At 39.2% G+C, this 12,900-nt stretch overlaps 1 pseudogene; it reads left to right on the forward strand.

Moving 5' to 3' along the window:
- LOC143389737 (chromodomain-helicase-DNA-binding protein 1-like) overlaps positions 1–12,900 on the forward strand; it is a 48,703-nt pseudogene that overhangs the window by 14,605 nt on the left and 21,198 nt on the right.

Consider the following 12,900-nt stretch of genomic DNA (forward strand, 5'->3'; position numbering starts at 1 on the left):
AAAGGAATCAGACCTAGTCTGTTTTGAGTGGAACTATATTATGGACGCTCACCACCTATGTCATAACCACCGTCCAACCTCATGGGGACCCTGTCTCCTTATAATCCTAAATATATTCCCTGCTTATTCTGCCCAGTGCTCTCCTTGCACTTCCTGCCCTCTCTTTGGATCCCCAGTTCAGTCTTCTCCTACTCCACTCTCGTTAGCTGAGTGTCTGTCTCTGGCTCTCTTCCTCTCAATTTTCTCTGTAGCCTAAGGAGGAAGGCTTCCTTTGTTGTTGTTTTTCTGCAAATATTTATTGAATAGTTATTGATCCAGATGAGGCCATAGGGATAGAGAAGATTAAGACATTGACCTTGACTTTCAGGGGTGTGTAGTCTTGTAGCAGATGCAGACAAACAGAAACAAAGGCAAAGGGTGGCATGTACTCACCAGTAGGTAGAGTGCCAGTGTGCTTATTAACCTACCCACCGCCTATACTGTGAGCCTCTGTGATCATATTTCCCACATTTAATTCCTTCCATCAAAAATTCCTCTTACACTGCTTGTGGGATACAAGAACTGTGCAAACTTATTTATTAAATGATTTAAATAAGAGGGAAAAATGAGAGATGCTTAAAAAAGAGTTGAGTAAAAGTGAGGAAGAAGATGATATTATTAACATCTAGTACTTACTGAGATTCACTGCTATAGTTTGGATCCTATATATCTCCCAAAGGCTCATATGTTAAAGTCTTGGTCCCCAGCATGAAACTGGTGAAAGTGTGTGGAACCTTTGAAAGGTGAGCCCTCATGGGATGTCTTCTGGTCATTCATTGAGGGTGTGTCCTTGGAATGGGTAGCAGGGATCCAGCCTCTTCCTCTTCTTTGCTCTCTATGTCCCAGCCTTGAGATAGCTGGCTTCCTCTGCCATGCCCTTCTGCCATGATGTGCTTAACAGCAAGGGGGCCAGCTGATGGTGGACTGACCCTCCAAATTTGTGAGCCAGAGTAAAACTTTTCTCTTTATAAACTCATTATCTCAGCTACTTGTCACAGTAGCAGAAAGCTGACCAACACATTCATTATGGGTTAATTATCTTTCTTTATATTAGTTTTTTTATTTATATATGACAGCAGAATGCATTGCAATTTATATAACATATATAGAGCATGTTTTTTTTTCATATCTCTGGTTGTTTACACAGTATATTCACACCATTCATGTCTTCATATGTGTACTTTGGATAATAGTGTTCATCACATTCTATCATCATTTCTAACCCCATGCCCCCTCCCTTCCCCTCCCATCCCTCTGCCCTATCTAGAGTTCGTCTATTCCTCCAATGCTCTCCCTTCCTACCCCACTAAGAATCAGCCTCCTTATATCAAAGAAAACATTCAGCATTTGGATTTTTGGGATTGGCTAACTTCACTTAGCATTATTCTCCAGCTCCATCCATTTATCTGCAAATGCCATGATTTTATTCTCTTTTATTGCTGAGTAATATTTCATTGTGTATGTTTGCCATATTTTTTAATCCATTCATCTACTGAAGGACATCTAGGTTGGCTCCACAGTTTATTGTGAATTGTGCTGCTATAAACATTGATGTGGCTGTGTTCCTGTAGTATGCTGTTTTTAAGTCCTTTGAGTATAGACTCAGGTGTGGGATAGCTGGGTCGGATGGTAGTTCCAGTCCCAGCTTTCCAAGGAATCTCCATACTGCTTTCCATATTGGCTACACCAATTGCAGTCCCACCAGCAGTGTACCTTTTCCCCCACATCCTCGCCAGCACTTATTGTTGTTTGTATCCATAATAGCTGCCATTCTGATTGGAGTGAGATGAAATCTTAGAGTACTTTTGGTTTTTATGTCTCTAATTGCTAGCGATGATGAACATTTTTTTCATATATTTGTTGACTGATTGTATATCATCTTCTGAGAAGTGTCTGTTCAGTTCCTTGGCCTATTTATTGATTGGGTTGGTTATCTATTTATTTATTTTAGTGTTTAGCTTTTTGAGTTCTTTATATACCCTAAGGATTAGTGCTCTGTCTAATATGTGAGGGGTAAAGATTTGCTCCCAAGATGTACACTCTCACAAATTGTTTCTTTTGCTGAGAAGAAACTTTTTAGTTTGAATCTGCCCCATTTATTGATTCATGATTTTAATTCTGGCACCAAAGGAGTCTTATTAAGGAAGTTAGGGCCTACTTTTTCTTCTATTAGATCAGGGTCTCTGGTTTTATTCCCAGGTCCTTGATCCATTTTGACTCGAGTTTTGTGCACGGTGAGAGATAGGGGTTTATTTCATTTTGCACGTGGATTTTCAGTTTTACCAGCACCATTTGTTGAAGAGTTTATCTTTTCTCCAGTGTGTGTTTTTGGCACCTTTGTCTAATATCAGATAATTGCAATTTTGTGGCTTAGTCTCTGTGCCCTCTATTCTGGTCTACCAGTCTGTTTTGGTGCCAATACCATGTTGTTTTTGTTACTATTGCTCTGTAGTATAGTTTAAGGTCTGGTATAGTGATGCCCCCTGCTTCACTCTTCCTGCTAAGGATTGCTTTAGCTATTCTGGGTCTCTTATCTTAGCAGATGAATTTCATGATTGCTTTTTTGTTTCTATGAGGAATGCCATTGGGATTTTGATTGGAATTGCATTAAATCTGTATACTGATTTTGGTAGTATGGTCATTTTGATAAAATATTAATTCTGCCTATCCTAGAGTAAGGTAGATCTTTCCATCTTCTAAGGCTTTCTTTGATTTCTTTCTTTAGGGTTCTATAATTTTCTTTATACAGATCTTTTACCTCTTTCCTTAAGTGGATTCACAAGTTTTTTTGTGTGTGTTCTGGGGTTTTTGTTTTGTTTTGCTTTTGTTTTATTTTTGTTGTTCAGGTTTTGAGGTTATTGTGAATGAGATAGTTTTTCTCATTTCTTTCCAGAGGCTTTGTCACTGATATACAGAAATGCTTTTGACTTATGGGTGTTGATTTTGTATCCTGCTACATTCATTTATTTACTAGTTCTGGAAGTTTTTTGGTGGAACTTTTAGGGTCTTCTAGGTGTTGAATCGTATCATCATCAAATAATGCCAATTTGAGTTGTTTTCCTATATGTATCCCTTTTGTTTTTTTTCGTCTAATTGCTCTGGCCAGTGTTTCATGTACTGTGTTAAATAGAAGTGGTAAAAGGGGGCATCCCTGTCTTGTTCCAGCTTTTAGAGGGAATGCCTTCAATTTTTCTTCATTTAGAATGATGTTGGCCTGGGGCTTAGCGTAGAGAGCCTTTATGATTTTGAGATATGTTCCTGTTATCTTTAGTTTTTCTAGTGTTTTGAACATGAAGGAGTGCTGTATTTTGTCATATGCTTTTTCTGCACCTATTGAGATGATCATATGATTCTTATCTTTAAGTCTATTGATGTGATGACTTACATTTATTGATTTCTGTTATGTTGAACCAACCTTGCATCCCTGGGATGAATCCCACTTGATCATGGTGCACAATCTTTTTGATGTTTTTGTATTCCATTTGCCAGAATTTTATGAGAATTTTTGTATCTTGTTCATTAGAGATACTCGTCTGAAGTTTTCTTTTTTTGATATGTCTTTGCCTGGTTTTGGAATCAGGGTGATATTGGCCTCATAAAATGAGTTTGGAAGTGCTCCCTCTTTTTCTGTTTCCTGAAATAAATTAAGAGTATTGGTATTAGTTCTTCTTTAAAGGTCTTGTAGAACTTGGCTGTGTATCCATCCAGTCCTTGGCTTTTCTTGGTTGGTAGACTTCTGATAGTATCTTCTATTTCGTCATTTGAAATTTTTTTTTTAAAGAGAGAGGGAGAGAATTTTAATATTTTTCAGTTCTCGGCAGACACAACATCTTTGTTTGTATATGGTGCTGAGGATCGAACCCGGGCCACATGCAAGCCAGGCGAGCGCGATACCACTTGAGCCACATCTCCAGCCCATCATCATTTGAAATTGATCTGTTTAAATTGTGTATTTCATCCTGACTCAATTTAGGCAAATCATATGACTCTAGAAATTTGTTGATGCCTTTGAGGTTTTCTATTTTATTGGAGTACAAGTTTTCAACATCATTTCTGATTATCTTCCTGTGTGTCTGTAGTGTCTGTCGTGGTATTGGAAAGAAGGCTTCCTTTTTGTAGGCCAGCCTTTACACAGACGTTTGTTTTAATTTTTCAAGTATTATCCTTCCTTACCCACTTTTTTGTTTGACACACTTAGTTTTACAAGTGCAAAAATAATGCAGTGGGATTCCATAATGTTTACCAATAAAATTAAAAACTTAAAAGTCTTAAAACGCCCACTTTATTATCTTTTGCATGATTTTCACATTTTTAAAAGGATATTCAATATTTATACCTTTTTCATTATTGTATTTTGCAGCTACTATTTATCATTTTATCACCTATTATTAGATAGTTTATTTTCATTTTTTGCTATTTTAAGTTAATGCATCTAGAATATCATCCAATCTTTTTCCATATTTTGGATTTTTTAACAGCTTTCCACCAGTAGCATCTGTTAAAAATATGATTCTAGGACTGAAACTTCTTGAGAAATTGCTCTCATGACATATTATACTATAAACATGCTGTGGCAGCAGCCTCCAGTGACCTCCACGTTAACAAGTCCAGTGGCTACATCATCGTGGACATCTCCGTGATCCTGTTCACCACTCTCCCATTTTAAAGTCCTACTCCTTTAGCTGTGACATCACTGTCTCTTGATTTTTCTTATGGGTTTGAATATCTGCTCTGCCCTTATGATCTTGACCTAGTTACCTAGCCTTTCAGAGTTTTAGTGTCCTTGTTGGCACAATTATGGTTACTTGTCTTATTCTTTGGATTAAATTGCACATAAAGCCACAAGCGCAATGTCTGGTACATAGTACAATATGATAAATGTATCCTTTCATTTCTGTCTCTGGCTCCTTTCTGCATAGATCTTTCTCATCTGAGGGGAAAACAAAGCACATGGTAGTAACCTTTCAAGATAGGAAGGTCACGATGCCAGGTATGCTTCTAACAGAGTGGGCTGTTAGTCTTTCTAACACGTCATAATTGTATAGTAAGATGTGGTTGTGAAATATGTTTGAGCTACACGAAACTGAAAGTTTGTATTTTCTCTCATAGCTTCTCCTGGAGTTTTCTTGTTGTGGATGAAGCCCACATATTGAAAAGCCAAAGCTCTCTGCTGCATAAGACACTCTCAGAGGTAAACTCAAAGGATAGTCTTCGTTTTTACACACACCCCTTCCTTTTTTAATAGACTTTATTTTTTAGAGTAAGTTAGGTTTACAACAAAATTGAATAGAAGGTACAGAGAGTTCCCATATATCCCCTGCCCCTTTACAAGCCTAGCTTCCCCCATTCTCAGCCTCTCCCTGAAGAGAGATGTTAAAACTAATGAACCTACGTTGGCACCTCAGTGTCACCAGAGTCCATAATGCTGGATTCACTCGCTGTTGCGTGTCCTGTGAGTTGGAACAACAGGCGATGGCATGTTTCCACCCTATAGTATCATGCAGAGCGGGTTTCCTGGCTCAGAAATCCTATACCCATCTGTCCACCATTCCTTCTCCCCTCTAACTCCCCTTTAAAACCACTTAGACTAGTCTATGCAGAGCCAACTAAATGGAAACATTATGATTATTATTATTTGTTCTAATTTGTAATATATGACAGCAGAATGCATTACAATTCACATTACCCATATAGAGCACAATTGTTCCTATCTCTGGTTGTACACAAAGTAGTCACACCATTCGTGTCTTCATACGAGTACTTCGGATAATGATGTCCATCTCATAAATTAAAACTTTTGTAGTCAGACTTCTGCAGAGCTAAATAAACCTGTTTTGGAGGGCAATGACAAAAGTAGTATTTAATATGGCTAATTACTATTCCTTTCTCTTGTTATCAAATGAGTCAGACCCTACCCCAATAAAATGCATTTTATTTTTGGAGATGTTTCAACTCTCTATTGAGTGCTTTTAATTTTTCTCTTTTTTTTTTTTTTTTACAAATAAAGATCTTATACTCCTGTCTGCAGTTGCAGATGCATTGGATATACCTTACGCCTCCCCCAATTTACCTATTTAGAAACTTACCGTTCACATGGAGTCATGAAGAGACCAATTTCTTACAGCATATTGCCTTCAGTCTCTCATCTGTTGTATTTTTAGTATTATACACTTGATTGCATTCCCTTCTCTTGATCTCTTGTATCATTTGGCAAAGTAGATGAGAAAGATCATTGTGGCATGGAGCTGCCCTTGTTTCTGAGAAGCCAATGAAATGTGAAGTACCTTCTCCTTGTTGACCTGAAAGTTTGCTCATTCATGAGACCACACTTGTTAATTTCTGAGATAATCAAAATTTGGTCCTCATCCTATAATAAATCACTTAAATTTAGAGGAAAATCTTAGACATGGATTATGTATTTAATATTTATTGGCCTAAAAGTTGCAGTGTTTAGAGTTTTTACTGAAGATATAATCATTTTTATTAGTTTCAAATATTGTTATCCCCTGCCTGGTAGGGCATCCTCTATCTCTGCTGTCCTCTTTGCCTTCTTTTTAGGGACCCTTGATTATGAGTCCTTCCCAAGAGTTGGTACTCTATATTTAAAATAATACACATGCATAGGATGTGACTTTTCCACATTACTTAATTCTGCTGGTGTAAGTTCTTGTTAATGTCAGCTCAGAGGTTGACCTTGCTTGGCCTGATATCTGTTGTCGCTGTTTTTCTTCCTTCATTAGTCTCTTCTCCTCCGTGTTCTTATCTGTTTCTCAGTGTTTTTCCTTTTTCTTTTGGAAATGCTGGGGATTGACCCAGGGCTTCATGCATGCTAGGCAAACGTTCTGCTGGTGACCCACATTCCCAGCCCTGTTTCTCAAAAATTTACAGAATCCCTTTTTATATTGGACTGTCCATGGCTTACTATCCAGAAACATCTAGAAATTTTGATATCTTGACTCAGATATATTGCAAAGTTTATGAACAGACATTGTGTCAGTGTAAATCTTGCTGCTTGCTTGTAGCATTGAGGCCTGATACTATAAATAACTCTGGCTTCTCTAACTCTTTGAATGAATGTGTTTACCGAGATACTCCCATTAATTCCCCCATGTAGGTCATAACATTTTTGACTCCTCAGATAGATTGCATTTAGTAACCCTAGTGAATACTCATGTAATACAACGCGATGTCACTTACATGCTGTACTTGTTTTAAGGAGTCTTTGCCAAGTACCATTATGAGCTGTTTAAAAGTTTAACAGAACTTTAATCAAGTGCACATTAGAACTTTTTTTAAGGGAGGAGGGGCATTAGGAACATAGATTTTGAAGGACATCTTCCATAATATTCTGACTGCTGCCTGTATCTTGAGAATCGCTTTTATACACACCTAAGCCTATTTCTTGATTCCTTATCTAGAGTGAGAGCCTTAGAATTTCCTTTGTGGATCTTCTTGATCTCTGGCATCTTCCTTTCCCTCAGTTTCCTAAAGAGTGAGTTTGTTTCTTAGATAAATATTTATTAGACTTTTTGGATGTGCCAGGCTCTGCAGGTGGTATTAAGCAAATAATTACAGAATGCCTTGAATAGGTGAGACTGAAGGGCCTACTGCATTAGAAAGAGCTTGGGCTCTCTTGCTGTGGGCTACCTATTGGGTTTTCTACTCAAGAACTTTGCCCTGACTCAGGGCACACAATTAGGATTGGGCTCTCTGCTTTCCAGGTGTGGAGCCAGAGCCTTTTGAAGTTGGAGACCACCTGATTGAGGCTAGCAGGGAAATTTCACCTGCTGGATAAGCTGCTGGCATTCCTGCATTCCAGGTTGGAATAGGTTGACATGTACTGCTCTAGGGAGTGACTGGTTCAAACCTGAATAATGAGGAACTTACTTATTCTTGAGACTGATTCAAGTTCCCTTTTTTTTAGAAGCCTGGAATTCAAGGCCTACTTTCTCTGCAACTGTACACCCACCCCCCATTCCATCTCATCCAACCCTACTCCTCCACCTTTATCCTTTCTTTCCTGAATTCCTACAGCATTTAGGATCCCAGTCCAGGACTTGGCAAGCCCTGCCTTACTCTGCTACCTTGTTGATCAGTGTGTGTTCACCTCATCGGTCCAACTATGTTGGTTGCATCCACAAGGACGAGTCAACATTGAGCATTTCTTTTTTGAAGAATAAGATAGTTTTAATGTGTCTTTCCATAGAATGTCGATTATATAGAAAAACAGAGCAGAGAAATCTGGCAGAAAACATCTTAATTAAATGAAAAAAAGTTAACATAATCAGGCTGTCTAAAGATATAGCTGTGTGGTGGAACAGACACACTAAGGAGGCCCTGGTTCCATCTAAAAGTAAGACAGCAAGGTGACTCACACCTGTAGTCCCAGTTGACTCTGAAGGATGAGGCAAAATGATCACCAAGTGTGAGGCCAGCCTCAGCAATTTAGCCAGTCCCTGTCTCAAAATAATAATAAGTAGGTTTAGACGTAGCTCAGTGGTAGAGAGCACTCCTGGAGCATTTCTATTAAAATTGTCTGCTGCTTCCTTGAGTTGAACTGACACATAATAAAGGTTGAGTAAACATTGGGTCTTGTTAATCTTTGGGATTTGATTTAAACTCAAGGCGTAGTTGGGGAATACTCTTTCCCAGAAATGCAAGTTGGGTATCAGAAGATGACATTTGGTTAGTGTTAGACAGCCTGGTATCCAGCATGTACATCTTCATCACCATAGGAAAGGGGGAGTCTAGGAAAAGACCAGAGACTCAAGAATTTCAGAATTGTGCCTTTAGGATGAATGCCCCAGGTGTGGCCTGAACTAATCTAAAACTTCAGATTTTTCAAAATTGCCCAGTCTTTTGCAAATTAAATAATTGCATGTCTTGGGGCTGGCATTGTGGCTCAGTGGTCGAATGCTTGCCTAGCTAGCACATGCGAGGCCCTGGGTCCAATCCTCAGCACCACACAAAAATAAATAAATAGCTCAGTGACTAAGCACTCGCCTCACGGTGAGGCAGAAGATTAGATCTTCAGCACCACATACAAGAATATAAATAAATAAAACAAAGTTATTGTGTCCATCTACAACTAAAGAAATTGAAAAAATAAAATAAAGGTATTGTGTTCAACTATGACTAACACGTAAATATAAAAAATTGTTAAAAATTATAATTACACGTCTTACTGTATTTTATGGCCTTTGACGTATCTACCATAAGTGTGTGTGTTAGAGATGGAGAAGAACCTATAGATACCTTTCGTCCAAGTTTTTAATGACCTCGAAAGGTCATGCCCAATGTCATATAGGTAATAAGTGGCAGAGAGAGATAAGAATTGAGGTACTCACCTTCAAACTCAGTGCTTTTCCCAACAATTTGGGGCTAGAGTCTGGCCAATGTTCTCCCCAACTCTTGGTCTTACTCTCCTGGCAGCCTTAAGGTAAGTTTAGTTTCTTAAAAAGAATGTTGTTTTAACAGCATTGTCCTTATTTGTTCAGGCAAATTTAAAACAATGTCTGATAAGAAGGGCAGTCACCTTGACTTTGTTCCTTTTACATTATTTTGAATTTTCCTTTCCTTTCTTCACTCTCTATATGTAAGTTTCTTGTGTACCATGGGGGATTGCTTCTCTAACATGCTTCTCGACTTTTCTAGATGGTAATGACTTGTACCACCAAGTGGGAATAGCAGTAGATAGCCTTCCGTAGCTCTTCAGGATCTTGGGGAACGGGTGCACACATATTTGAACTTTGCCTTTACTCTTCACATGTGTATTTATTTTTCTATTGAAATGAAACTTCTGTTTTCATTGAGTGAAGTGTAATATTCCAGAAAGAGGCTCCTTGGTTACGCCAGGGCTTCCACACTCCCTGGTGAATTGACAGGTGCCCTGGGACTGCTCTGAGGGATGCCGCTACATGTGGAGGCACTTTGTTTTCTTGTATAAAGTATTCAGAGTTTCTGAGAAAGTTACAGGACATTGATATTTTTACTTTAGCATTTCCCTTATGTGTAAAGTTGTCCTCTTTGGTAGATTTTGCCTGAGGGTCACTCCCCCTAAACACTACTAGAGTTGGCAGTTTCTCCTTTTCTTCTTCTTGCCAGGGGCCATCGCATCTTACTCTTCTCTCAGATGACCCAGATGTTGGATATTCTCCAGGACTATATGGACTACAAAGGTGACTCCCCTTGGCCACTACATCATCTGAGAATCATAAGGGGTGTGGGAAGGTTACCGAGGAAAAGGTTAAAGACAAGAAGGTGAAAAGGCTGAGGAGAGTGGACAGTGGTGTGTGAAGCAAGGATCGACAGCAGGGTAGAGACGCATGGGCAGAAGTAACACCCACATTCTCACCAGGTGATACAGGTGATGGGTATGGAGCAGACGTGAAAATGTTGAGTGGCTTCAAAAATGTGTGAGTCGAGTTTCAGTGACAAACACTTGCAGCGTCTCTCGACAGTTCAGCAGTTATGTACTTATTCAGGATTAGTAAGAAAATGAAGATTGATAGTATGGAGATCCCACAAATCAAGCAGGGGGAGGGTAAGAGCAATTATTTCTGTGACAGTAGGGAATGTAGGCAGTTACTTGAGAACTCTGCTTAATATATAATAAAATTGATGTGGGATAATGGGACAAAGCTTGAACAGAGGTTGATTTTTGAGCCTGTGGGAGATTATCAGCCTCAGAAATAACTGTTTTAAAGTTTAGTTGAGAGTGGTCTCTCAGATCTACTTGATGCCCCCCAAGTACTGCAGTAACTGGACACTTCAGCTACTGGCACATTGAGGAATCTCGAGTGCCAAAACATGACTTGAGATTGCAATTTCCCTTCCTGACCTGATGCGTGGTGACAAGTGGAGAGCCCTAGAGCTTCACTGAAAAGCAGGTGCTGGGTCATCAGGCAGGCTCCCAAGTGCTTGTCTTACTGCTTGCCTAAGTCAGGATTGTGTCTCAGCAGGCACCAACTGCCAGCATGTGGATATTTAGGGTGGCCTGGGAAGAGTCAAAACCAAATATTAACTCTGCAAATGCCAAAGACTTTGGGTGCCTGTGTTTTTAAAACCCAGGCTAGTGTGTTATGGTGATTTTTTTTTTTTTGTGAAGTGATGAATTGTTTCCCTAAATTTAGATCTTTCAGACTGGGGTTGTGGCTCAGTGGTAGAGCCCTTACCTGGCATGTGAGAGGCACTGGTTTGAATCCTCAGTACCACATAAAATAAGAAACAAGATCAAGTTATCAAACAGTTGAGATCTTTCCCTTGGGCTTTATTGAAAGTAGGGCAGGCTTGGGTTGGAAAGGACAAATAGGCATTGGCTTAGGAATGACTCAATTATTTTATTTCCTAAGAGTCCTTGCAAAGAGTAAGGACCTGTGTGTGGTTGTTGTCTTCTCTGTGTAAAGGCTACAGCTATGAGCATGTGGACGGTTCTGTGAGAAGCGAAGAGAGACACCTGGCCATCAAGAACTTTGGACAGCAGCCCATCTTTATTTTTCTCCTGAGCACCAGGGCAGGTAAGCCCAGGGGTGTTGAGGAAGCAGACAGGCATCCCACCACTGGTACGTTTTCCCCTCATTCTCTGAAAGGTGAGGTTCTTACCAAGGAGTATTGAAAAGGAGAGAATCGAGGCACTTACGTGGCCTAGTACTGGACTTCTCGTGTGGAGCTCTTTTCTGTTCAACCTGTAAAGCTGTCATCGTGAGAAGTGAGGCTGAAACCTGGGCCTGTTGGAAAGTAATTCTAATCCACTTAGACCACTGACCGGGAATGTCCTGTTTTGTTTTGTTTTTAATTTTAGGGAAAGTTTTATTCACATTGATTTATTCTCCTTCCCAACCATGAATTTGGAAAATAAGATAATCTCTTTTCTAGTTTCCCTTCCTCCAGGAGTACCTCTGGAAGAGTGTTATAAAGTTTAATAAAGATTTGTTGTTTAAAATGTGACTAGAGTGAAACTGACAGCTATTTATGATTATTATGGTATTGTCCATATGACTTAATCATAAATAAATGACACTTGTGGTGTTTTGCCAGTTGCTTTCATATAGTATTAAATAATTTGAAATTAGTTTGGGGAATTGGAATTTTTCTTACATTCTGAATCAAAAAGCCCTAAATTAATTTTGAATTCATAATCTAAGTTCATGATCTTATTTTTTTGATGGTAATCCTGATGGAATAGATATAGGAACACAAACAGGAATGGTGTCCTTGATGAAAGAGAGATTAATGTCCTTATGGAACAAAAGGTCACCCTTATGTAGAAAGCACTTAGTAAGTGCTTTGTACTATATGGGTCTATAAAAGAAGTGTTAGATATGATCCTTGAGTATCAGGAGATCATTTCTCCAGTGTGTGTCTTACCTCTCTCTTAAAGCCAATAATAAGATACAATCAGATTCCTTTGGTCCAGTCTCTTCCCAGGTCATATACCACACCCTGTCATTCAGTCCCGTTGTCTCATGATTAGTCTTAGGGGAAGCTCAAAGGATCTGGTCAAAGGCATGGTCAGTGTTGGGAGAGGAATTCCATTTATGCGTTTAAGATTTCATTTTTCATATTTAGAAAGCAAATGTTGGAAACATCTAAAATTAGTTAATCTCCTTGGAGGCCTTAGAGTAGATTATCTAGGAGCTGAAGCCATCCTGGACATTAGCCTTTTCCACACACTGACTGTCATACGTGCCGTCATGTTGCAGCTATAGATGTGCCGCATTTTCATTCAGTGTTTCCTTCCAGCTTTCCACGAGGTTGTTACCACATATTGCCGGCAGATGCCAGCGATAGCTTAGGAATATGTCCCAAACAACTAAATGCAGCTTAAAATATCATCTTTGGTGAACAAGGGCTGCACTAGCC

Source organism: Callospermophilus lateralis, unplaced genomic scaffold (assembly GCF_048772815.1).
Source record: "Callospermophilus lateralis isolate mCalLat2 unplaced genomic scaffold, mCalLat2.hap1 Scaffold_1576, whole genome shotgun sequence".
NCBI lineage: Eukaryota > Metazoa > Chordata > Mammalia > Rodentia > Sciuridae > Callospermophilus > Callospermophilus lateralis.